Genomic DNA, 27509 nt, shown 5'->3' on the forward strand with positions numbered 1-27509 from the left:
CTCGCTCGCTTGCTCCTTCACACATCGCCGTTTGCAGAATCAAGGGGAAAAAAAGACGGCAACGCTTTGCTTCTTGTGGCATGTGCTGTTTTCTCTCTTTTAATCGGCCTCCGTCTTCACAGAATGATAACCACATGGACAACGAATGAGTAGAAATGTTTACTGTTAAAGGAATTCACAAAGCTCATTAATCTTTGGAAACAAAAACTGAAAAAAAAAGAAAAAAAAATCGTGGTGACGACACGATACACCTGATAATGAAAACCTGACAGTAAAAAACTAGACAAAAAAATCACATTAAACCTCCACTTTTGATAACTTCTATTGGACCGAAATCACTTGCATCCAGTAACAAACCAGAACGAATCTTATCCAAACGTATCCAATGTATTCCATTCTCCTCCCCCCGACCTAACAATAACTATTCATGTGGCGGCCGGAAGGGGGAAGGGGGAGGTAGGAGGCTGTGGGGGGAATAAAGGCGGGACGAGAGGATGGAAGCGATAATAAGCTCCAACCGCGTTTTTGTCCTGTGCTCACCTACAGATCTATAGATGCAAACATACCGCCTGATAGGCATCGAAATTGGGAGAAATTGGTACCTTGGCGATTCCACTTTTCCCTACCAAGAGATCCGAGGCTGGCCATCGCACGCAATGTGTTCCACGACGTCTCGTATCATCATCGCTGGGTGCATACATGATGACGGTCTTGCAAACTGCAATGCCAAGGATGGTCAAACGATTATGCAGCCATCACCACCCTCCTCCACTTCTCCGTTTCATTATTTTCCACAAGACGTTTTCCACCGTTTCTATACCAGCAGGAAATATTACGGTTAACATACCTCATTAAATAGAATCTTAAGTATCTATTCCAAACTTAGTTCACATCCGTTGGAGTCATTTTGGAATAAAAATTCATGTGAAAAACGTCAATGCACTTTAGATACACATGTATGAAATAATACTTTTCGGGGCCTGCTTTTTATGTGCTCACGTATGAATATACTTAAAACACAATAATATTACTTACAAACAATAATGACTTAAAAGTTGTTTTGAAAAAAATCACAAATTCAAAATCTACAATTAAAAATTATGCTCGAGGTGGAGAAATATGTTATAGAAAAATCGTACTGTAGCGGTAGCAAGCAGATATCTAGCCAATATGACACTTTATTTCTTAAGATTTGCTATAGAAAACAGAAACACGTCTGGGGATCATAAGTTTTAATTTTGAGTCGTTGTCATCAGATTATAGAAGCATTATTTCAATACTGATCTCTTTTCTCAAATGGCCAACAAATATAATTTCTCATACACGCCAATGTTCCCAAAAAGACCAACGAATATAATTTTTTAACATAACTGTTGTCATTACGGCCGTTTTATCTGAATAAAATGTTTATAAAAGTATTTAATTGTTATTTTTCTAGTTGACTCACGATTACAATTATCACTTGAACCAACAGTATTCTTATCATAAACTGAACCGATGCTCGTTTTTTCTGCTTGAGAATTATTAAATAAAAAAAAAAATAATATGATCCGACGTAAACTTGCAGTAGAAAGCTCCAAAACATTAATTTTCTAATACCAGAGATTCTTCGATCGCAATCATAAAATACGTTCAAGCATGAATACCTGCAGGGAAGCGTCTTTTAGTTTTTTTATTGCTGCCGTTGGTATCATATCCAATACCTTTTTTTTCTTGTCTTCAAAATCATGAAACTGAACCACTGCAACGTCATCAGATCAAACTATATGAAAATATATCTAAATTGAGCACGAGTCTTCTTTTGCCCTTTAATTGGTGTATCTCACCAACTGCGTTTTTGTTACTTGTCTCTTACAACGTATCCTTTACTTCTATATTTCTTTTTCAATGCTGAGCTGCTTTCCTTATTGGAAAGGCAACGTATTTTCCCTTCTAGAGGTGCAGCTTGGTCAATATTACGATAATTAGGGGAAAGTTGTTATATTATATGTAGAGATTGACCGAGAAATATGCTCTCTCTCTCTCTCTCTCTCTCTCTGGTATTTCATGCATACATCAATTTGATATTTTAGCAACCACGAAGCCATTGAAACAACAGATTTTCCTAGGTACAAATTCTTTTCCCTTCCGAACTCCTCTGGCGTTTTTTTTGTCTTTTTTTTTTTTTTTTTTTTGTCTGAAGCACCATTTACTTTACCTTTCACCATTTTGGTTCAGTTACAGACAAAAGTTTTAGTTGCAGACTGAAACGCAAAGCGAATTCTTGTGACATGCAAGAAGTCCGAAATTTTGACACACGCCAAGGGGAGTTTCCTACGACTCGCTTTCGGCAATGGCCCGCCTTTCTGCCCTCTCTGCCCTTCTTACAATTGAAGCCAAGAAAGAATTTCACCTGCAGAGGAGCAACCATGCAAATGAGAGGGTGCTGCCGGAACCTTTCCTCAGGTGTGGTCATTCTCGGCAATCATCTCCAGCTAATTTCTTAAACACTGTGATCGTCATCTTTGACATCGGAGGGAAGGAACAGGAAAAGGACTGGACTGGCAGTGACGAGACTTTTATACAGAGCGTAGAGCAACAGAAGTAATGCAGTTATTGCCCTTTTATTCGAGGCCTATCATAATGATGGAAGCGGTAAAGCAAAAACCGAGTGCAGACATGTTATTTCCGTCGCTGTCAGATTCTAGCACTTCCTTTTGCGATGTACAGTACAACAGGTCAAGGTCTGTGAAAACTTGAGGTCTACTGACTACTTGGTAAAGAGACAAATAAACTTTAACTGAATGAAAAACATCACAAAATACTGCCTGGTGTCCATCTTTGTTTACAATTATTTCCTTCTCTGCTCATTCAATACTATTTTGTGGCTCACACAGCCGATAACTTAAAAATAGGTAAACTTCAAGGTAACCATTTATATCTCGAATCATAGCAATGTCAAAGGTTTTGCAAAAGCTACAGAAAGAGGAAGAAAGGAAAGGGGAAGGAACAGCATTCTAAAATTTATTGCAAATGGAACATAATAAGTTATGATCAGATAAATTTGTATAGATCTGAGGAAAGAAAAAGAAAAAACTAATTTTAAGAAGGAAAATAAACACTCCTGTGATAAGAGCAAACTCTATTATTGAGTTAGTTTAGTAATACAAAATAGGTACTCCCAGCTACATGATGAAATGGAAGCAAGTAAATAAATGAACAGTAATCTTATAAAAATTGTATTGGAATCAGCACAAGAGATAGTTGGAAAAATTCCCAAACAAGATCAAGGAAAATTATCAGGATACCAAAAACCTAATAAAGAACAGATTGAATATGAAGGGTAAAAACCCTTGTATACACAATCAGACGAAAATTGAGGAAACACTAAAGAAAGGAAGCATCAAATTGATGAAAAAACACTTGGAATAGGGCACTAACAGATATTTGTTTTTAATGATGAAAATGGAAATAAGAAAAAATAAGCGATGGGATGATAGCAATTGCAGAGGGTTTCTATATAATGTTATACAATAGTAATATAAGAAATAGCTTTGCTAATAGAAATAATGAGAAACACCTGAGCCATTACCAAATGTAACAGTAGAAGTAAAAAATGTAATAAAAAACATAAAAGAGGCAAAGCACCAGCAGAAGATGGCCTAACAACTGATTTAACAATAGATGGAGGATATTTCATAGTAGTAAAACTCGCTAAGCTTTACACAAAATGTCTGAAAGAATGCTCTATACCTACAGCTTAGAAAAACTTTACCATAATACCAATTCACAAAAGGGGAGACTAAAAGACCTAAATAATTACCGTCCATTTGTTCACTTTTAGTAATAATAGAAAGAAAACTAGACTTCAATCAACCAAGACAGCATGGAGGTTTTAGAAGTAGTATTCAACAACTAACCACATCCATGCAATTAACCAGTTAATGGAAAAATCAACAGAGTATGACATACCACTATGTATGGTATTTATAGACTACGCGAAAGCTTTTGATTCTGTCAAAACCTCAGCAGTAATGAAAGCCCTTCAAAGGCAAGAAATAAATGAATCGTATGTTAGACTCTTGAAAAAGGCTTTAGACAGGGATACCCCATCTCTCAAAAATTATTTACAGTGTGCCTGAAAGAAGTTCTAGAATTCAGATTGGGAAAATATAGGAATTAACATTAAATTGGAATACCTAAACAACTTAAAATTTGCAGATGACGTAGTTCTATTTAGCGAATCACGGGAGGAATTACAATAGATGATAAAAGATTTGAATAGAGAAAACAGAAATGTATGACTGAAAATTAATATGAGTAAAACTAAGTTCATGCTCAATAAATATGCAGAGATAAAACAAATAATAGTTATGGCCGAACCTCTAGAAATTACTAGTAAATACATGTACTTACGACAGACAGTCAATGTTTCCCAAGGACATGAGATCGAAATTAAATGAAGGGAAACCATGAGATGGTGATCTTTTGGCAAACAAAATGAGATTATAATAATTAAAATGCCACTTTCTCTTAAAAGAAAAGTATTTAATCAGATGGTCCTACCAGTATTAACATAATCTAATTAGAACTCAAAGACCTATGGAAAGAATAATGATGGGAACAACACTAAGAAACAGAAAAAGGAGCAACATGGATACGAGAGCACACTAAAATAGAGGATATTCTAATAACTTATTTGAAAAAGAAATGGACATGGGCAAGACAAAGAAAGAGAATGGACATTAAGAATAACAGAATGGGTCTCTAGATTGCAAAAGCATGGGAATGAAGAGAAGACGATGAGTTGACGAGCTAAGAAAATTTGTAGGCATATACTAGCATAAAAGCCAATATACCGAAGCAAGTGAAAGACCATGTCTGAGGGCTTTGTCCTGCAGTTGCCTTGTTACAGCTGATGACATATATATTGCTTGAAATATTACTTTCAATGTCAGCAAACACGAAAAAAAATTACTATGATATATGAGAAAAATCAGTTAAAATCTTTCACTATTTTCACCTCGGTTATTACCTTGGTTAAACCATCCATGGCGAACTACAACTCCCTTTTAAACATAACTTTAAAAATCGATTAACTTATTTGAGAGAGAGAGAGAGAGAGAGAGAGAGAGAGAGAGAGAGAGAGAGAGAGAGAGAGAGAGAGAGAGAGAGAGTGTTTCGATAGACAATAATCTTGCTTAACAGCGATGTTCCGGATATTGAATGAAGGAAAAAATGAATATCAGTTGACTGTATAACGTTGTCCAATCAAAGTAATATAAGAGTTTCAGTGTTTCATTTGGGGTTCTCTTCGCGAGTTTTGTTCCCTTTGATGACCGACAATTGAGAATCACATCTTCGAATATCATCAAAGTATAACACTTCTTTTAAGATGTCAACTCCCGTGTCTGTATTTGACGTCTTTCACATTCCCAACACCACATATAAGTAAAAAGTGCAATCTTAATTTCTAATATATTCTTTATTTCATTTGTGGGGAGTTTACCGTCCTTGATACTCTAAAGATGAGTATAATTCAGATTATATAATAGAGCCTTGATTTATGACTCCATAACAGCCTTGACTCCAAACGTTTCCCAGAGAAGAGGGCGTACATTTTCTGTGACAACAAAATAGGGTTGACATTATGTCCCAAAGAAAACGGAAGCCGAGTGATGGCAAAGCACCTCGACTCCCATGGGACAGGGAAGGGAAGTCTGCTACAAACTACATTGGGGAGGAAGAGCATCTCGCGCGATGGTGACCCACCTAACAGGTGTGACTAACATGTGCAGCATCATGTCAACACTGGGCGAGATTACAAATGTGTTTGGTCACGGCCGTGCACTAGGGGCGTGGCCACCATACGGGTGGGGCCCCTTGGGGGAAATGTTGCCCCCAGGGCACTCAAGATGGATAGAGGCTAATGATGGGGTACGAACGAGTGGAATGTGGTGGTACGTACATACACGCACGCTATCAATTACGTACATACACGCACACGCACGCTCTTACATGCTTCCATACACGCACGTTCACAAAGGCGAAATGAATTTGAGCGTAACTAACAACAGTTCAGAAAGGAAGATCTACTTATAAAATGTCTTTATTTATAGATGCATAAGGTGTATTTTCAGTGATATGATGTACTTTCAAAATCCTCAGTCGAGGCAATTAAAATAATACAAAATAAAATAAGGCAATGCGAGAAGCTCTGATTTTTTATACATTCTTCGGTCCTATTTTCTATAAAAAAAAAAAAAATCTCGAGATGAAGTAGCAGTAAACATGGTATAAAATTTAAAGGTTAAAAAATTAATGGAAGGCAAAAGAAAGGATAAATGAAACTAATTTTATAGGAATGAATTATAAAATTATGTAATACCATTTGCTTTGAATTGTATTTTACGAATTTGTACCAACTAGGTTAAGCAATGGCAACCCCCTGAATAGTTTTCAGCGTCGCATGTATTGCCATGTTCCTCAATTACAGCAATTTCGACAGAAGATAACTGCATCTTCTACTTATAACGAAAAAAAGCATAAAACACAATTCTCTTCAGTCAAAAATTAGAAGTAATTTTAACATCCATCTACAGGTATATAATCATCCATTAAAATTTTTTTCTATTCTGTACCCTAGGAATTTTGCCTCCTTTTCAGTAAAGCTATCGTCATAAAAGATACAAGAATACTGTATTGTTAAATCGAAAGGACATCACCCTAACGGATGATCGGTGTCATGCATAGATGATCACTGTAATTCCGGATTCAAAGCTTTTCTTCTTTTGAAACTGATCTAATTTGAAGATAATGTATTTCCTTCGTTAATATTTTAGTATCTTTTCTGAAATTTCTGAAAGAATTCTGAAACATAAATTCCCCAATTCTACACATTAACATTATAATAATGAATATAAAGTTAAAACCAGATAGATTTAGTGCCTGTATGCCCATGGGTAAATGAAAGAACAACTCTTTACGAGAGAGATTGGTGGCGGAAATGAGGAAGCGGTAAATAATTTTGAAAAATAAAAATTAGAATCACTTAGTTACTCAGTAAAACTAAGGTCTTTAACTTCACCAAGAATCATTATCTAAGTTTCACGAGCACATACTACAACAACTTTTACGGCTATACCAAAACTCAACTCTTTGCCTTCATCATGGCTGCAAGTGATTTCTAAGAAATTAACCAGAATAAGCAAAATATCAAAATAGCCATAACAGAAATTGTATTGTGACATTATTGGAAACGAAAGATAGAATGAAAAAAAAAAACTAAGTATAACTGGTGCAGCATAGAAAATGGCATGGTTTTAAGTGACACTTGTTTGACACATCAAAATTTACCAGAATTCACGGAAAACAATTACAGGACAGTGCATCACTGTTAGACTGACATAATGGAAATGAATAGTCTATAAGATGAGTCTTAGGAAATTTGACCACAGTGGAAACTTCCAGGGAGCTTACAGATAATGGAAAAATCAAGCAGGTATCTATTCCAAGCCTCAAAGCAAGCTTCTTACCAAAAGCACATGAAACGTACATAGATGATATGGAATTATTAAAAAAAATCTGAGACTACGATTTGACCGACAAGCTTTTCTTTCATCTCAATCCAGTATCAACTACTGTAGTGACATGAAAGAAAACCATAACTTTCAAAAATATCCAATCAAACTAAATAGGACAAAATCACCTCAATGAAATTTCAGAAGTAATATATTAAACATTATCATTTATTAGGATTGAACCTCTTGCCCTGTTTTATATTAGTGATTAAAAATGCTCAGCGAATATTTTTAATGTCTAGATGAGATTCTACATGGAAAAATACAATATAGATATATATAAAAAAAATCCGATGCTGATACATCTCAATGAAAATAATATCGTTTGTTTACCCAGTAAACATTTTACGCTTGTATATTATATCCATCGAAGGAAATAAAAAAAAAATTTCCTGATTATCTTACTCCCTCAGTATAAGAAATTATTTAAAGCTAATGAACGCATATTTATTTACTTTAAAAGCAAATATATAACCCATAATTTCAATACATTTTAATCATGTTTTAGTCCTCAATACAGCAAGGATATAAAAAGAAGTACATATAAAGAAAATGTCAGAGATAATCATTGCACTTTTATTGAGTAATGAACTCACAACATGAATGTTAATGAGTTGAAATTTCTGGCAACAAGTGGCAACTGACATAAATAAGAACTGATACGTTTAAGCATTTGTGTCACAGGTTTTATTAATACACCACTTTGGTCATATTTTTAGGCAAAATTTATTGACCACTTGGAATGATGTAATAAAAACTGGTTTTTCCTTTCAGTCTGCATCTCTCCCTTAACAACAAATCTGACGAGCACGCTGTCAATGTGTTGCATTGCCTGAAAGATGGCCCTACCAAGTACAGCTCGCTGAGCAATGTTCAATAAAATCTTCGAAACCTTTAATGATATGATGGATCGCTTACAATATATAGAATGCCAAGATTGGTATCTTTTCGCGTGTATTAGATGTTTTACACCTACCAGTTCTCTGAAAAAGTAGAATGAAATATTTAATAAAAAGGTATATCTTTGATTAGTTTATATTCAGGGACATTCTACAAATATGCAATCCAAAAGTAGCATATTTATTGAAATCCCACAGAACAATTTTTCTATGCGGTTATGTAGCCTATAAGCCTTAAATTACCTTATTTACCGATCATTACCTATCAAACGCACAGAGTTAAGTTGGTCCGGTATCCATATAAACAGAATTTTAACGAAGACTACTTAGTTAAACCTAATGCGACTAACACTGTAGTGCTCAACTTTCTTTCACTACGCATCTACTCAACGCTACGAATAACATTACCTTCAGATTTCATCGCCTATAGGTACAAAAAAGAAAAAATCTTAATGTAGAGCGCAATAGGACGGGTTAGAAGAGAATGATGGGAGGTAACTAAAAATATTACATATGAATAAAAGAGAAACTCCAGCCTGAAGCAAACCCCTAATAAAAGCTATTGCAGGAACAAAAATGTTGTTCAATGCGACATTTCTCCCCTGAGGATATGTTTCTTAGCGTACAAAAAACCTCTGGGTTAGATGTAGTCATCACTCTTCACTAATAATTACAGTAAAAATAAAATAATTCATTACTATTTGAAGTAGAATATACGGATACTTTTCATACACGTTTATCTATAGTTCGAAAAGAAAATTCATTAAATATAAAATGAAAATAAAGATTCATATCAACGCAAGTACTGATATACATTTATTAATGTCACTATTAGCCAAAAACATACTTAACTGGAATGAGCAAAAGATGAAACAAAGAATTCTAAAAAAAGAAAAAAAAATCCCGAGCTGAAAATCCTATGGCCATATTTCCCAAAAGAACATTTTGCAACGAGTATCGTCTCTAACTCAAATTCAAAGTTACTTGTCACGAAAACTGATCTTTGATTCAATTGGATTGAAGAAACGGTGCCGAACACAAATCAAACCTTGTGGCGGAGAGGAAAGGATCACTTAAAGATAAATGTACAATAGATAAATGTACAATGTTGCCACTGATTTAAAAGTTTGAGATTGGACTCTGTGTATATGTGTGTATATATATATATATATATATATATATATATATATATATATATATATACATATATGTATATATATATATATATATATATATGTGTGTGTGTATATATATATGTATATATATATATATATATATATATATATATATATATATATATATATATATATATATATATATAGTATATATATATACATACTGGATTCCAAACATAAGCGTATACTGACAATACTAAGTCTCCGGGATTGCGAGGAAGATACCAGATAAAACAAGTCACCCAATATCTTGCAAGCAGAACTCCTCATTTGAATTATGCGACCTCTTCAAGAAGTGGTATTGAAATTAACTTCAGTATAGGGCATAAAATTAAGAAATGAAGTTATAATACACTTCCCTTGTGGGAGGATATGTCCTCTACATGACAAATGAGCTTTTCTCCCTCGTGGGGCCAACGGGCATTCACATAAGTCAGTTCAGTCTACTTACTTGGGACTACTACAGCGGACAATGTTGCCCTGTGGGAAGAGATGGTGATTTGGGGTGCAGACACGCTGTTCCTCCAAATAGAAAGGGGCCTACTTGTGAACGGTTAACACCTTGGTCGGAGAAAAATGTTCCCATAAATGTCTGTTCTCCTAAGGTGATTGCTGTTGTAATTTCATTCCTGTAAAATGCCAGAAAAATTGAATTATATTCGTATGAAAAATGGTTTGTAGCCATATACCATGTGCCTACACGAGAGAGAGAGAGAGAGAGAGAGAGAGAGAGAGAGAGAGAGAGAGAGAGAGAGAGAGAGATCTTACGATAAACTCAAAATCCATTTCACGAGGAAGTTAAAAACAAAAGTCAACATCATTAACTTTCATTCTTTCAGTCTTAAGTCGTACGGGAAAATCTTTTAATTAGAGGCATAAAATTCCCAATCATTTCACCTGCGCGTTAATAAAACAATTAGAATACCTGACAATCGACTACTATCCTGACGCCATCACGTCGAGGCCATCTCTTTCCAACAATTACGGGAGTCTCCATCTTCTGTTCTCCTCAATTACACGACATAAATTACTCGCCATTAATTATAATACCTGGATTATGTGCCTAACTGCAAATCGACTAACGCTTGCCGAGTCATTATTGAAGAGGTGATTAACATCAACGCTTATACGCTGGCTTAAATGTAGACTGTAGCTATAAATTACATCGAAGCCCGAAGCTGATGAGTGTACCTGGATTGAATGCACGGACGCTTGTCGAAGGATTTTATTTGACAAGGTGCGCAATCAAGTATACATGGGCTTACAGGTATCAAATACATTTGTTTTCCTACATAAGTAGGTAAAGTTTATGTGGCTATGTGAATGAAAGAGGTCATATGACGTCTTGGGATTTTTCTTGTATGTATATATATATATATATATATATATATATATATATATATATATATATATATATATATATATATATATATATATATATATATATATACATCCCTATAGTTTCATTACATTACCTTTCTCGGAGTGATGGAAATGGAGGTACAGGGAACGAGAAGGAGAAGGAGAGGGAGACTTAAGCGAAGGTGATGAAGTGTGGGACATGGGTAGATGGAGAACGCTGGCCAGAAACATCGACCCAACAAAAAAAGTGGAAAAAGATACAGACAAAGAAGATACATCCCTGTAGTAAGGCTGTAAAATTACCACCACCATACGTCCTGCATGTCGTAGAAAGCAACTGAAAGGACAGCTGCTGCCTTGCATTTGGACTATTAAGCCAGACGTTAAGCCCACCGCCAATAATTGTGGTTGATAACTGCGACAACATGCGATCATAAAAACCCTCTGCCAAATTATAAGCCATGCCTGAAGCGACCGATCCCTTCATGTCGAGATAGCGGTGGGAAAGAAGATGCATGCATATATAGTGTGTGCATATATATATATATATATATATATATATATATATATATATATATATATATATATATATATGAAGATATTTTAATGTGTGGGATATGTGCTTCAGAAAAACCTCCATGCAACAAGATCTTGCCCGGGGATATGAGCACAACCATTCAAGCATATCGTCAGGGACAATACATCGGGTGTTGCAGTTATTAAACCTTCACATTACTGTACTGTCCTGAGAAAGTTACTTCGGCATAAAATGCTTCACGCTATTTAGGCTCTGTCCTAGAAACCCCCAATGAGATGCTGGGCAGGTAATTAATTTACACAAATTGGTAAAGCTGCAAGAGAGCAGTAGTGTTATGGTTTATTTACTTACTCTAAATTCTGACTACTTGATTTAATTCAGAGATGAAGATCTTCACCTTCGAAGCACTTAAGAAAAGGAGTGCACCTGCTGTTATCAATCTTATCTTTATTGTTTCAATTTAACTTACTCTCGTCTAGTTTAATAAACAATTTAAATCCACTTCAAAGGAACTATTCCAAATTATTAAAAACTTCAATTTCCAATTCTTTAGTAATTCATGTAAATTAATCAGAAAAGGAATAGGCTAAAAGGGCACGAGTTGGGATAAATCAACCTTATATATTTATTCCGTGAAATTTACAACAATACTGGACTGGACATCTTAACAATTTCAAAGGCAACTAAAAAAAAAAAAGGATTAATCAAAGTTTACAAAGTTCAGTAACGGCAAAAATAGGAGAGTGATTTCACATGGATAGACTTCATATCTATACCTGGCGAGGCTACAGTAATAGAAGTCTCCAGATGGTTGGATTTTGAGACTTGATAATGAAGATGAGTTTTCAGGAATCAGTATTGACAAGTATGATGGTCCGACAAGGAGGCAATAAGGACCAAAGGACCGCCCTCCGCAATTGGAAAATCACCTGAGTTTAGTGTCGGGAACCCTAAAGAACCCGAAACTGAAGGAGGCATATGGAACCAATATCCGCCAGGAGAAATGAATCCAATTATGTTCAGGAAGGATAATAATAAGGAGGCTGACTAAATTTATTGCCGCTATGGTAATTATAAGCATAATTATAGGGCATAAAATAAAACGCATATGGAAAATTTATATACAAAGTAAATACATCCCATCCATACCCAGACATAAGGTAACATTAGGGGACAAATACATGACACAAGGAACCGTAAGGAACTTATGACAAGATAAACCTGATCAATAGATAAATGATCACATATGTACATATAGGGGTAATCACCCGAAAAAAATGCGATATAGTTTAACTATCATTTAGACAGTTAGGCTGTAGCACTGAAGGAACAAACATTGCGTCGGAGAGAGACATATGAACCTGAAAAGGAAATGATTAATTGCATTTTTTCTTTTTTCCTTGAAGCAAAAACCAACTGTTTACTCATTGCTAATAACAAGCTGGAGGAGTGCCCTAGGATGCACTGTGGGCTACGTCGTTGCAGCGGGTTTGATAACACTTCCCGCAGCCACCACAAAATAGCGTATCTCCTCCAATTGCTTCAGGTAATGCCTGAAGGAAACCCAAGTCGACTTCCAACCAGTATATGCCTGCAGTCCCTCAAAGGACATATACTGGAAAAAGTTCAAGGAGGAAGCCACTTTCCTAGGGTCGTGACCCGATAGCATACTAGCCGGGTCAGCTCTTCGTATAAAGTAAGTAATTTTTGCGCTTTCTCTTTCAGAGACAAATGAGACCCCACTGTTTCCCCTTTAAACAATTGACCACCCTTAAACTGCACAGTTCTTAGTAAATACACTTTTAAACACTGCACTGGACCCAAGGAGGGATCACCTGGTAGGGGAACTATTGTCCATGGACCCCAACGTTTAGAAGGAAGTTCATTCTTAGCTAGAAAAGTGGGATCAGGGTATAAATTAACCTCACCATTATCCACAAATTTAATGTGGCCCTCGTCTCTAGAAAGCGCCATAATTTCACTAACACGAGCACCGGAAGTCATCACAATTAAAAAGATGACTTTCTGAGATCACGAATAGAAGCCGTTTGATTGCCTATGTCCGAAGCGAATTGCAAAACTTTGTCCAAAGACCAAGAGATAGGCTTCGGTGGAGCCGACGGCCATAGCCTTGCACAAACCTTCGGAGTTTTGTTGAAGATCCGAGTTAAAGTCAACATCAAAGGCGTATAGTATAGGTCTAGTGAGGGCCAATTTATACGACGAAATCGTGGAGGAAGCTAGACCTTGAGCGTGCAAATCATTCAGGAACCCTAAACAAAAATCCATAGTAATTGACCCTGGATTCTTGTCTTTGACGTATTTGACCCATTTCTTCCATGACGCTTCATACTGAGTCACGGTGGTAGACGACTTGTAGTTTTCCGCAAATTCCAACTTATCACGTTGAATTTGGAACTTCTTTTCCAGGGCTAGGGCGAAAAAATCATATGATGAAGGTTGTTCGTTCTCCATGATGAAGCATAGACAATCTCCCGCTGTACCTCCTGGGACAGAATCGGGTTGGCAAAGGCACCAACTTGGGGTTCTATTCTGTGACCATGGGAACCCAGTTGCTTTTTGGCCACAGAGGAGCCACCAGAGCCCGCGTCCCTTTGAAAGATCGAAGCTTGTCCAGAACCTTCATACCCACTTTCAGGCGACGAAAGCCAGTCTGACGGAAGCGGCGGTGCATGAACCGTCACACCAGAAACAGGCATAAGTTCTGAATCAGACTGTAACACATCAACATCTACAACAGAACCTCTGTCAGAGCGTTTCGCAGGCGTGCAACCATCAAGAGAATGAAAACGCTCAGGCGTATCCCAGGTACTACAGCCTGGTCGATGCGGAGGCGATTCGTGATGCTGAACGATCGCGTGAGACTTCCTTTTGAGCAGTCTGGAAGAGTGACGCCAGGTCTCGCTAAACGAACCTTCATCCGATGAATGTGATAATGCACCAACCTCATCTTTTCTATGATGAGGGTGAGCGACCTGTGTTACGACAGCAGGAACGCTCGAGGGGACGTCTGTACGATTGATGAAGCCTCTCGTTTCCTTTTGCCATCCGACATTACTTCTCCCATGGGTTCGGGAGCTTGAAAGAGGTCATAGGCTGGGCGAACGACAGGATCGTGCAGACGCACCCTCTACAACACTAAACACACTAAACACATTGGAAACACTTTTCACATTTGGTTGGTTTTTCAGCACATTAATTTCGGACAAAATCTGATTTTTACGCCGCTAAAGACTCAACTCTTTCACCGAGAGCCTGAATCGCGGTTAACATATCCTTCATAGAAGATTCCTTCGGTTGTTGATCTACCACTACGGGGGAAGGAATAGGATCAATGACATTAGGTAAGGACAAATCAATAGAACGAGATGAACTGCGCCTAACCCTGTCCCTCTCTAATCTTTTAATGTAATGTTCATAAGTGACCCACTTGCTATCGGTTAACGAAATGCATTCATCACACCGATCCCCAAAAGAACAAGACTTTCCCCTACATTTAATACAAATACTATGAGGGTCCACAGAAGCCTTAGGAAGTCGAGTACGACAACCTTTAACACACTTCCGAATTACAGGGGAGGGGTCGGCCATATTGAATTGGTAAGAGAGAGACCGAAAACATAAACCAAGGTTAAATTATTTAAAATAACCCCAAACAAAAAGATTTCAAGAACAAATGAAAAGGAAATCAATTAACCGAAAGCCTAAACTCAACAAACGGAGTACATCACCAAATAACCGTCCAAAACAGAGAAAGTTAACGAGAGAATTTCCAATAGTTCCAGCCAGCAATGGTGGCAGAGAAGATCTGAAGGGTTTGGTATAGTTCTACCTGAATACCGCGAGGGCGCTAGTGTACACCTGGCATATCTGCGATAGCCGCGAGATTTTGAATTTTCTGCCGGGCGTCTAGGGACTTTAGCCATTCTTAAATAACCAGCGGGTAAGTTTTATATTTAAAATTGTAAAGATCCTAGAAACAATATCCTGGCGTCGCCTGGTGATCGTTTCCGACTTGATCAGGGTCCTGACTGACTTCGCTATTTCCTTTCTCTTGGAGGGAGGAATAGGTAGGGAGTGAGACTTGAGGTTCCAACTAATCCCCAACCACTGGAAGTCTTGAGCTGGGGCCAGTCTTGATTTCTTGAAGTTGATCTGAAATTCAATGGACTGAAAGAACCGTACAACTTGAGTGACTGCTTCCGAGCACTCCAGTGTTGAGGGAGCCCACACTAGCCAGTCGTCCAGGTACGCCACTACTTGAAGGCCTTTCTAAGGAAATTGATGTACGATTGCATCGATAAGCTTCGTGAAAATCCTTGGAGCTATGTTGAGCCCGAATGGCATAGCTCTGAATACACAGCCCTTTCTCACGAGGCTGAAACCAAGGTAGTGGGGAGAAGCGTCGACCTATTAGAAGATGCCAATAAGCGTCGGTAAGATCTACAGAGACGGTGTAAGCCTCATGGGGTAGTAAGGTCCGTATCTGCGAAATAGTCAGCATACGGAACCTGTCGCACTGAACGAACAGGTTTAGACGGGACAAGTCGAGAATAGTTAGAGGTATGCTCGAATCTTTCTTTGGCACACAAAATAGACGACCTAGATCTCGTGCAACGGATAACTCTTCTCTTCAGAAGGTCTTGTACATATCGTTCCAGATGAAATGTTGTTTTCTGGAAGAATCTCCTGAGCTTTGGAGGCCTTTGTTTTCACTTCCAACCCAACCCGTTGGAAATGACGCTCTGTGCCCAAGGACTGAAGGATTAATGGTCTTTGAACAAGGCCAGCCGTCACCCTACCGGGAGATCTTCATTGTTTGTGTTGAGGACATGAACCTCTTCCTCCTCTGCTGTCTCGATGTCCCCGACCTCTGGGCTTGCCTCCTTTGTCAGGGCGGCCTCTGTCCCCTTTTTCTTTCTTGGGAGATCGAAAGGAAGACGACCCGATCCTTGCTCATACACAGGGTTGAAGGCCGGGGACTGTGTCACCACTTGCTGGGGCACAGCGTAGACAGTCTGAGGGATGGCGGCAGGGGGAGGAGCAAACGACCTCCGATGATAGGTCGGTTTATGAGACCTCTTGGGTTGTGGGCCTCCCCCAGGGGGGTGAACTTCCTCTTCAAGGAGATCCCCCACTTCTGGAAAAGGCTCTTGTTCTCTGCGACAGCCTTATCTGTGACTTCCTTCACCAACTTGAGGAAACAGGTCTTTTCCCAAGATGCTAGTGTCGATGAGACGTTTCGGCTCGTGGCACATGGTAGCTGTGGCAAGTACATGCTCTCTTCAGGCTCTACGGGCCTGAAAGAAAGCATAAAGGTCCTTCATAAAGGTGGCGAGATGAGTCTTCGCCAACAAGGAAAAGACTGGGGAATCTGTAAAATTCCCGATCATCATCTCCATGAAGCACTGCAGACATTGACACTGATAACCTTTCTCTGGCCTCCAGCTCAGCCTTAAGAAGGTGTTCAGGAATCCTGGGCAGCTTCTCATTAAACTGGCGGCCGGCAGCATCCTTATCCAGTTTACCCTCAGCAAAAGTAAACTGGACATCGGTCCAGTGGTCGGCATCATGTGGTAAGATAAGTGAGACCGGTTTGCACTCTTCCAAAGCTGGGAGAGGCTTACCCTCACGAATGGCTTTCTCCACTGCCACTTAGCCCTTCGAGGCAAAGGGGAAGACCATTTTGTCCGGAGCCACGAAGGTGGCCAACCTCTTACTGAAGGCGCCAAGCTGTGTATTGATACACCCTGCCGTCTTCATCTCTTTCACTGCCAGGTGCTGAGCCCTTGTGTGTTCCAGGAGGATCGTTTCCTTAGGGATGGTATCATCCCTCAACGGAACCCCCTCAGCTAGCCTTACGTAGCCAAAGGGGTAGGCATCAATGTCGGGGTAAAAGTCCAGATCCGCCACCGGTCTGGAACCCAGCCCTTCGCCAATGTAGAGGATGCCCTCGGAGAGCACGGCGTGGCCAGCATACCTCCAAGGATTTTGCTGGGTGCAATAAGGTAGCTGGGAGGGCAAGACTTTATCCCTAGTCGGCTCCTCTTGCTTCTTCAAGGCCTGGATCTCTTCGTGTAAGGCTCTGAACATCATCAGCTGGTATTGCTGATTCCCCTCCATGAAGACTTTCATGTCAGCCATAAGTACCGGATCCATTGTAGTACCAGAGGTACTTGGGAACTGAGGGGGCTCCATGAGCCCAGCAGGAGAAGGTGGGGGGAAAGAGGCAGGAACAGCTCCCGTCACGGAAGAGGTATTCGTCACCGTAGACAGGGAGGACGTTGTCGTAGTGGGGGCTGAAGTGGTAGACACCACTGAATCCTTGATGATTCCCAAACTTGTATCATCCACCTCCAGCAGGTAAGAGTCATCCACCAGAGGGAGGGGTTCTTCATTTGACTCCACCGTGAAAAGGAGAGCTGATTCTTTACCCGGGGAGAGAGAGGAGACCGTAGATATCCTCTCGGAGTCTAGGCTCATTGCACCCAACGCTTCGTTGACCTGCAGCTGGACTGTTGGAAGGGGTTTAGGTTCAAAGTAGCCCAAAACCGAATCAGGTGCCGCCTTGGGGAAGAGGATATCCTTTCACTCGTTCGAGGGGAGGTAAGGGGCCTTCGGATCCGAGTTCCTCTTGAACCCTCTTACCCAGGTGCGAAGGGACCTCTGGAAGAACACGTGGTCGTCATCGGAGGTATCCTTCGAGACCCATCCAGAGTGATGCACGTCCTTACACACACTGCAATCCTAGGGGTCCCAGTATGAGACTGGACCCTTCATCCTCCGACACTTCGCATGTGTGCGGCAAGTATCGTGACCGTGAGGATGCCTCATGGTCCTGGCATAAATCTGCACTCTACAGTGCATCTCCGTCTTAGGCAGCACCTGTAAGGAGAAAAAGTTTAAATGAAAATTGAGTCCTCTAACAGTCACCAAAATCTGCAAGAAATGGGTTAGTAACATTCTATGCTGACAATTGAGGGAATAGTAATCCACAAATTATGTGTAAATGCAGTTGGTGAGAGAGAAGGAGATAAAGTACAAAATGTCCATTCCCCTATCAAACGATGTTAGATTGGAATAAATAGCCTGCTTAGAGTCAGTTGCTACAGGCCCAAAGAGGAGGGGGGTGCTCATGGACAGAACCGGCGCTCCTATAGCTCCGCAGAGAAATAGCCAATTAGAAGGCAACGGTACGGGTAAACTTAATAGTTTAAGCAATTGATGCATCGATCAATGAGCAAGAGTCTATACCAACCCAAGGGCTATAATTATATGATGATAATTGCTTAGGGAAGAGCCAGGATTGGGAACTAGATTATAGAGTTAGTTATCCCTCATCTATCCAATCCACACCCTCAGAGGGGAATGGGCAAATTGATAGAAAACCAATAACCATATGTAGTGGTTATTTCCATGCCGGGGCCTAGAAGACCTTCCGTAAAACGATATTTTCATAATAAAATAAATTTTTGAACATACTTACCCGGTAGTTATATATATAGCTATACGTCCCTGACGTCCGGCAGAAATTTCAAAACTCGCGGAAATCGCAGATTGGGTAGCCAGGTGTACCACCTGCGCACCCCTAGCGAGGTACCTGGAACCATTCCATGATTCCTCAGATCTTCCATGCCCCTAGTCTCTAGAGGGGAGGAGGGTGGGAATTAAATTTTATATAACTACCGGGTAATTATGTTCAAAAATTTATTTTATTATGAAAATATCATTTGTTCAGTAACCGAAATACAAACCACGCTATTTACATAGGGTTTACTTTCGGCGTAGCTGAAAATGACGAGCCATTAGATTTTAACAAGGGTTAACTACCCCCGCGCTAGTTAGCAAGGGGGTAGGGGAAGGGGTAGCTTGCTACCCCTCCCCCCCACCACACCGGTGAATTGTCTCACTTCACTTTTGGCTCGGACGATGAGCAGACGTGTCTGTCTTTCGTCCTCGCTTTTGACAGCCTTAATCTGTTTTTCCTTTTTCTCCAGCTTTGTGTGTTTGGAAGTTAGCCTCTACCTTCATCGCAATTATGCGCAAGTGCCCTGGACTCTCCGGCCGCCCCTGTGGAACTTTCATGTCGGCGGTCGAGACGGATCCACACACCCTTTGCCCGCAGTGTCGAGGTCAACGGTGTGCTAGAGACTTAACTTGTAGTGAGTGCAGGGAGTGGTCTACCTCCCAGTGGGAGAGGTTTGCCCGGCGGCGTAAGAAGAAGTCCTAGAGAGACCTTTCTCCTTCAAGGGCTGCTTGAAGAAGGAAGGCTCCAAGGACCCTTCTTCCGCCGCCCGAACCTCCTACGAAGCTCCCACTCGGTCGGTCTCTCGTGAGAGGCCGTCGAGTGGTAGCGTAGGCCATTGTTCTGTTTCCTGACCTCGGGGTGCGGGAGAGGGCGTTGCCTCCCATAGCGGGGCAGCTCCCCCTCCTCCTCCGGGGGAGGATTTTGATTCTCATTACGATGATGACCATGCTGTGTCTAATGATGATCTCTTTCAGCTTTGGGCTTCCTTGGGGCTTAAGGGCTTGCCCTCCAAGGAAGCCCTGTTTGACCTGATCCAGTTGGGGGCTGCTGTCAAGCAATTGCCGGTAATAGCAGAGGTAGACCCTCTGTCTATTGTCGACGTGGTTGTGGCAGAGGCTTCCGACGGGTCTGGTCAAACCTCTGCTGCTGCTGCTGTTGTGGACGTTGCTGAAGGCTTAGCCTCCCCTTCCGAACATTCTTCGAGGGGGAAGTTGAGTCCCACGGTCTCTCCTGCGGGTGCGTCTCCTCCTCGGGGGAGCGCACTGACAGATACTCCTCTTCGGAGGACTGACGATGTGGATGCCCTTCCTCGAGGTCGCCTTTTCCGTAAGGGTCGTCGTCCTCTTCGCCGTAGGGGCCTTCCTTCTCCCTACAAGGGAGTTAAGAGGCGCCTCCTCGGGTCGTCTTCACCGCCGCCTTCCCCTGCAGAGGATTCTTCTCGTCGGGACCAGACCGTAGCAGCCACGTCCTTGGACCTCTACGCAGATCGCTCACGATCTCCTACGCCTGCCAGACCTTCCAGTCCTTCCGGCCTACCTTCGCCCCTGGATGCAGATGCGCAGCAGGCGCCTTCTCACCCCGTCACCCGACGGGCACCGGTCCCTTCGGGGCAAAGGGATGTCTCCCACGGTGTGGATAAATCCCTTGCGCGTCAGGTTTCCCCTGCGCGCTCAGCTGCGCGTTTGCGCGCAGTAGCCCACATGCGCTCTCCCTGAGCTGCAGCCTTCATACTCACCTCGCCAGCGCTCTCCTGCTCGTGAACGCTCTCCTGCTCGTCAGCTCTCTCCTGCTCGCCAGCGCTGCCCTGCTAGCCCTTCTGTTTCTGCTGCGTGCCAGGCGCGCCATCGGTCTCCTGAGCGCCCACGATCTCCTGCTCATCAGCGCACACCTGCGCACCTTATTCCTGATGCGTGCCAACGCTCTCCCACGCGCCCTAGATCTTCGGATCTGGACGCAGGCAAGGACCTTACTCCTTCGCCTCGCCCTCGCACTCCTGTGCGCCCATCTTTGCCTGCGCAACAGTGCGCACTTCAAGAGTTCCTACACACTCGCGCGCCCACGAGTCGTCTTCTGAGCCCGACCACAAGTGTTCGCCCTTGCGCGTTTCCTCGCCATCTGATCCTGCACCCCAGCTGACTGCGCGTCGACACCCTCCTGCATGCCAACAATCTCCTGAGTGCCCACGCGATCCTTCGCATGTGCGCAAGCGCTCGCCAATGCGCCCATGACTCGGATCGTCACAAGTCTCCGACGCGCACACGCGCTAAATCTCCTGCGCGCGGTCGATCACCTGCACGTACTACGCGCCATCGTTCGCCAACGCGCCATCACGCTATCGCTCTCCGACGCGTCAGCGTTCGCCAACGCGCCAACGCGCCATCGCTCGCCCACTCGCCATCGCTCGCCCACGCGCCATCGCTCGCCCACGCGCCATCGATCTCCTGCGCTTCATCGTTCTCCTGACCGACAGCGATCTCCTCTACCCTCGCGCGATCATTCACCTGCGCGCCCGTGCGCACCTTCATCTGCGCGCCAACACGCCCCCTCGCCAGCACACCCTCGCGCCCACTCGCCCGCGCGCAAACGCGCCCGCGCTCCAGCAGCCACCCGCGCGCGACAATCTGAATGCTCCATCGCGCGAGCGCCAGCGCGACCCCCGTTCTCGCCGGGTCCCGCAGCTTGTGCCTACGACAGGGACGCGTACTTCCAGATCGCCAATGCGCAAGCGCAGGGCTCTCATCCAGGACCAGGAAGAGTCACCGGAGAGGTCCAGGCAACATTCTTCCCTTTCTTCTTTTCAGGTAGGCCCCGTTGCTTCCACTCCGAAGGATCAGGAGATCCCCTTCCCTCCACCGGGGATTACTGACACTGCGTCCGTTACCCGTCAGTTTGGTTTGGTCACCTGATGAAAGCGGTAGTGCAGGCTATGAAGCCGGCCCTCACTGATCTGGGACTCAGACCAAAGACAGACTCATCCCCGCTGAAGAGGAGAGGAGTGGACTTCGTGGTGACTTCTCCCAGGGAGAAGTTGGCTCCTAAGAGGTCCGTCAGGAAGGCTCCATCCCCTTCGCGGTCGTTTTCTCCTTCTCCTGTGGACAAAGCCTTTCCGTCCTCAGGAGAGTCCAGCAAGGTGAGGGCCTCTCCCACGGCACCAATGGGAGGAACCCCACCTCCAGGAAGAGAAACGTCTCGCGTGGAAGGTACCTTCCAGACCTCTTTGCTGGAGTCCTGTATCCCGCCCAGGAGGGAACCCAAGGACTCAAAGACGATTCCTAAGTCATCTTCACGGATCCGTCAAGAGCCAACCAGACCCCGGGAGAACGTCCACGTGTCTCCCCAAGAAGAGCCTCTCGGGACGGGAGACTTAGCTACCAGTCCACAGGGAGGAGAGCAGCATGAGCCTGAGCATGCCTTCTGGCAGGTCTTGAATCTGATGAGGCAACTCAACAGGTTCAAGGACCCGGAGATCGCCCCTCGCGAAGGCAAGGATACGGTCCTAGACCAAGTCTATGGTACCCAGAAACCCCCAAGGGCCAGTGCAGCTTTGCCTTGGTCCCAGGGGGTGAAGAGTGCCAGAGACAAGGTCAAAGCCCAGCTCTTGGAACTCGCCTCCTCCAGCCGTTCTTCTGCCAGGAACAAACTCCTCCCACCTCCTCGTTTACAGCAGAGGAGGTATTTTGAGATCATGGGGGAGTCCAGTGTAGCTCTTCCCCTCCACCACTCGGTGGAAGAGCTCACAAGGGTAACTCCTCTTGAGAAGCTCTCCTCCCGGCAGGTGACATTCGGAGATCCTTAGCCAGGAGAAGGTTGCGAAGTGTGCCATGCAGGCCACTTCGTGGCTGGACGTCTGGCTGGGTTCTCTGGGCATCCTATTGCGCTCCGAGGACTTGTCTAAGGAGAGCAATAGGAAGGCCCTGGAGACCTTCCTCCTCTCGGGCACTCGCTCCATTGAGTTCCTGGCCCACCAGGTTACCAACCTGTGGGCCAACTCGATCTTAAAGCGACGCGATGCGGTGACCGAGAGGTTTCATCCGAAGGTCCCCGCCGTGTATGCCTGCATCCTTGGAGGAAGCTTGTTTGAGCCCAAGGATGTAGAACGCACAGCTGAGAAGTGGAGGAAGTCGAATCATGATTCGCTCCTCCAAAGGGCCCTCACATCTCGGCCCTACAAACCTTAAGCTACACAACAGCATCAACAGCAGCCTCGCAGGACACCAAAGCAGGCTCCGGCAGCTAAGACGAAGGTGTCTAAGCCCCAGCCCTTTCCTGTCAAGGACAAGAGGGGTGGAAAGTCCTCCAGGGGAAGCAGGAATCCTAGAGGGAGCGGCCGTGGCCGTAAACGCTAGGATTGGCAGTCCCCCTGCGTGTCCACCTGTGGGGGGATGCCTACAAAGTTGCGTGCACAGGTGGCAGCAACATGGGGCCGATTCCTGGACGGTCTCTGTGATCGGCCAAGGATATCGCGTCCCATTCACAACATCTCAACCTCCCCTGACAGCGAATCCAGTGTTGTTGAGCTCCTATGCCATGGGATCGGCAAAGGGGCTAGCCCTTCGGGCAGAAGTCGAGACCATGCTCAAGAAGGATGCTCTCCAAGAGGTCGTCGACGGCTCCCCAGCTTCTTCAGTCGACTCTTTCTTGTAAAGAAGGCGTCTGGAGGCTGGAGACCCGTCATCGATCTCTCAGCTCTGAACAAGTTTGTCAAACAAACTTCGTTCAGCATGGAGACAGCAGACACGGTCAGACTTGCAGTGAGACCACAAGACTTCATGTGCACACTGGATCTGTAGGACGCGTACTTCCAGATCCCAATCCATCCGTCTTCCAGGAAGTACTTGAGATTCAGCCTAGACAGCAAGACCTACCAGTTCAAGGTACTGTGCTTCGGTCTCTCCACAGCACCTTAGGTGTTCACCAGTGTTTTCACCCTGATTTCGTCGTGGGCGCACAGGAACAGCATCCGTCTCCTCTGATATCTGGACGACTGGCTGATCCTGGCAGACTCGAAGTCGACCCTTCTTTGACACCGAGACAGGCTTCTGGGACTTTGCCAAGATCTGGGAATCATGGTAAATCTCGAGAAGTCCTTTCTGCAGCCGACCCAACGACTGGTATATCTAGGCATGTTATTAGACACCAATCTCCACAAAGCCTTTCCATCAGACGACAGGATAGCAAGGCTGAGGAGGGTTACAGAGCCCTTCCTCAGGCAGGAAGAGCTTCCAGCCCAATCATGGTTACGTCTTTTAGGTCACCTAGCCTCCCTGGCCCGTCTGGTCCTGAACAGCCGTCTCAGGATGAGATCCCTGCAATGGCGGCTCAAGTCCCGGTGGAATCAGGGCACCGATTCCCAGGACTCTTTGGTCCCTATAGGACCCAGGGAACAGGCGAACCTGCGGTGGTGGCTGATCGACGAAAACCTACGAAAGGGAGTGGATCTTCTCGTCCTTCCCCCGGATTTGACACTGTTCTCGGACGCGTCAAAAGAAGGGTGGGGGCCCACATTCTGAATCAGAGGGTCTCAGGCCTTTGGTCAGAATCAGAAAAGTACCTACACATCAACCTGCTAGAGATGAAGGTCGTGTATCTGGCCCTTCAACAGTTCCAACGGACCCTGGCGGGCCACACCGTGGTGGTGATGAGCGACAACACCACGGTAGTGGCTTATATCAACAAGCAGGGAGGTACCTTTTCACAACAACTATCCCATCTTGCAGTAGAGATTCTGAGGTGGTCCGAAGTCCACTCGATAACACTATCAGCTCGCTTCATTCCTGGCAAGAGGAAATGTGTTCGCCGACAGTCTGAGCAGAGCTTCGCAGATAGTGAGTATCGAGTGGTCTTTGGATCCTCAGATAGCCAACAAAGTCCTGACTTTGTGGGGTTCCCCGACAGTGGACCTGTTCGCGACAGCCTTGAATTTCAAGCTGCCTCTGTACTGCTCCCCAGTCCCGGACCCCAAGGCTCTCTGGCAAGATGCCTTCCAACAACGGTGGGATAACATCGACGTGTACGCCTTCCCACCGTTTTGTCTGATGAGAAGGGTGCTCAACAGGACCAGACTATCGGTCAACCTGTCTATGACCTTAATAGCTCCCCTATGGCATCACACCGAATGGTTCCCGGACCTTCTGCAACTCCTAACGGAACCTCCGAGAGAACTTCTCCCACGGCACGAGCTACTCAGACAACCACATTGCAACATCTTCCACAAAGCCGTAGCCTCGCTTCGGCTTCACGCCTGGAGACTATCCAGCATCTCCTCACGGAGAGAGGCCTTTCGCAGCAGGTTGCGGAAAGAATGTCTCGACACCTGCGGAAGTCCTCCGCGGGAGTCTACTAAGCGAAGTGGAGAGTCTTCTGTGGTTAGTGTCGTGGGAGGGGTATCTCTCCACTCGATGCCACTATTCCAGCAATAGCGGAGTTCCTCGTGTATTTGCGGGAGGAAATGCGCCTTTCGGTCTCGGCGGTGAAAGGCTATCGCTCAGCCTTAAGCCTGGCCTTAAGGCTAAAAGGAGTGGACATTTCTTCCTCGCTAGAACTCTCTTTACTCATACGTAGCTATGAGCTTAACTGCTCTCAGTCGGAAGTGAGACCTCCTCCATGGAACGTGGTTCGGGTCCTCAGGGCTCTAAAGAGACCCCCCTTCGAACCATTACGCCAGGCCTCTGATCGCCACCTGACTTGGAGGACGGCTTTCCTACTCGTGTTGGCCTCTGCCAAACGAGTTAGTGAACTTCATGGTCTCTCATACGACATCGCCCATTCAAGGGGATTGGGGGAGGTAACGTTCAGGTTCGTCCCTGAGTTTGTTGCCAAGACTCAGAACCCTGGAGTGCCGGACCCACGGTTCAACTCCTTCAGGGTCACTAGTCTCCGTTCCGTAACAAGTGACCCAGACCATCTGCTATTATGCCCAGTGAGGAGTCTGAGGCGTTACTTAAAGAGAACAGCTGCAGTTCGTCCCCGCGTGCAGGCGTTGTTCGTAAGCACGGGAAGGACTAAGAGGAGGGTCACCAAGAACACCATCTCGGCCTGGATTCGAAGGGTTATCCATCACGCCTTGAATCCTGACCCTCCTCCGTCACGTCGCCCTAGAGCACACGACGTCAGGGGCATCGCTACGTCCCTGGCCTTTAAGAGAAACTTCTCTGTGACGCAGGTGCTACAAGCTGGGGTCTGGAAGCGTCAAACGACCTTCACAGCCCACTACCTGCAGGACGTGACCCACAGGAGCCTCGATACTTTTTCTATCGGCCCCGTGGTGGCAGCACTACAGCTGGTCTAACCTCAGGCTCCTTACTGGACAGGTAGCAGAAGGTTGAAGGCATTGTTACCCGGTCTCAGTCTGCGTGAACAGAAAGAGTATGTCTGGCCCTTACTTCTTTCTTCATCCTCCCCTCTCTTGGGGAAAGCAGCATCCTGGTCTCTGCATAGCTGACCTCAACCTCTGCAGGTAAACTATGCTCCTTTGTGTTCCTAGTATTAAGTTAATACTGTCGTGTCCCCCATACCCTGACGAGGTGGTATTGGGAACGTCCTAGCCTAGAATTCCGTCTAAAGGACTCCAGGTCAACTTCCTAGGACGAGTCACACTCTATTCCTCCACACACAAGCTTATGTAGGCCACACGTTCCTTGCAGAGCAAGGAACTTGTGAGGTGCAGGGACTCTTTTTCTCGAGTGCTGCTCACTCGGATTCTGAGTCCCCGGGTAAAGCCAAAGCCAGTAAGGCTGGGGACTTTTCACCCTTCCTAAGGGGTAAGTCACCTTATGTAAATAGCGTGGTTTGTATTTCGGTTACGGAACAAATGACAAATTCGGAGATAATTTGTATTTTTCCTAACCATACAAACCTTAGCTATTTGCACATATTTGCCCGCCAGCCCTGTCCCCCAAGACAAGTCCTACCTCTAAGTGAAGTGAGACAATTCACTGGTGTGTGGGGGGGGAGGGGTAGCAAGCTACCCCTTCCCCTACCCCCTTTCTAACTAGCGCGGGGGTAGTTAACCCTCATTAAAATCTAATGGCTCATTTTCAGCTACGCCGAAAGTAAACCTTATGTAAATAGCCAAGGTTTGTATGGCTAGGAAAAATACAAATTATCTCCGAATTTGTCATTTTCAAACATCTGACTTAGCCGGTAGTTATATATATAGCTGATTGACACCTTTGGTGGAGGGTCAGAGACAGCCAACATTGTTGGAATTCTATTTAAGAGTTAATAAACAAGCTTAAGGGTTCGTTCCTGATAAGGAAGCTGACTTCAATGAATTCTTTCATTATGTCCGCTTTCCCTATATGAGATCCAGTGATCCACCCTGGGGGCTTAAGACCTCTAGGAGCTGTCAAACCGGTCTAAAAACGGATTTTGAGCGAAGCGAAAAATCTACTTTTGGGTAAGATAGCCATGACGTCCTGATGGAAG

At 44.1% G+C, this 27509-nt stretch overlaps 1 long non-coding RNA gene across 1 annotated transcript in view; it reads right to left on the minus strand.

Moving 5' to 3' along the window:
• Positions 1 to 6456: 6456 nt before the first annotated feature.
• LOC137642606 (uncharacterized) overlaps positions 6457 to 27509 on the minus strand; it is a 53152-nt gene continuing 32099 nt past the window's right edge. The window contains exons 2-3 of the long non-coding RNA XR_011044821.1: positions 10085 to 10262; positions 6457 to 8542 (exon numbers count right to left, since the gene is read on the minus strand). This is a non-coding gene — a long non-coding RNA (uncharacterized lncRNA). The remainder of the gene's footprint in view (positions 8543 to 10084; positions 10263 to 27509) is intronic.

This window comes from Palaemon carinicauda, chromosome 1 (genome assembly GCF_036898095.1).
Source record: "Palaemon carinicauda isolate YSFRI2023 chromosome 1, ASM3689809v2, whole genome shotgun sequence".
NCBI classification, from domain to species: domain Eukaryota; kingdom Metazoa; phylum Arthropoda; class Malacostraca; order Decapoda; family Palaemonidae; genus Palaemon; species Palaemon carinicauda.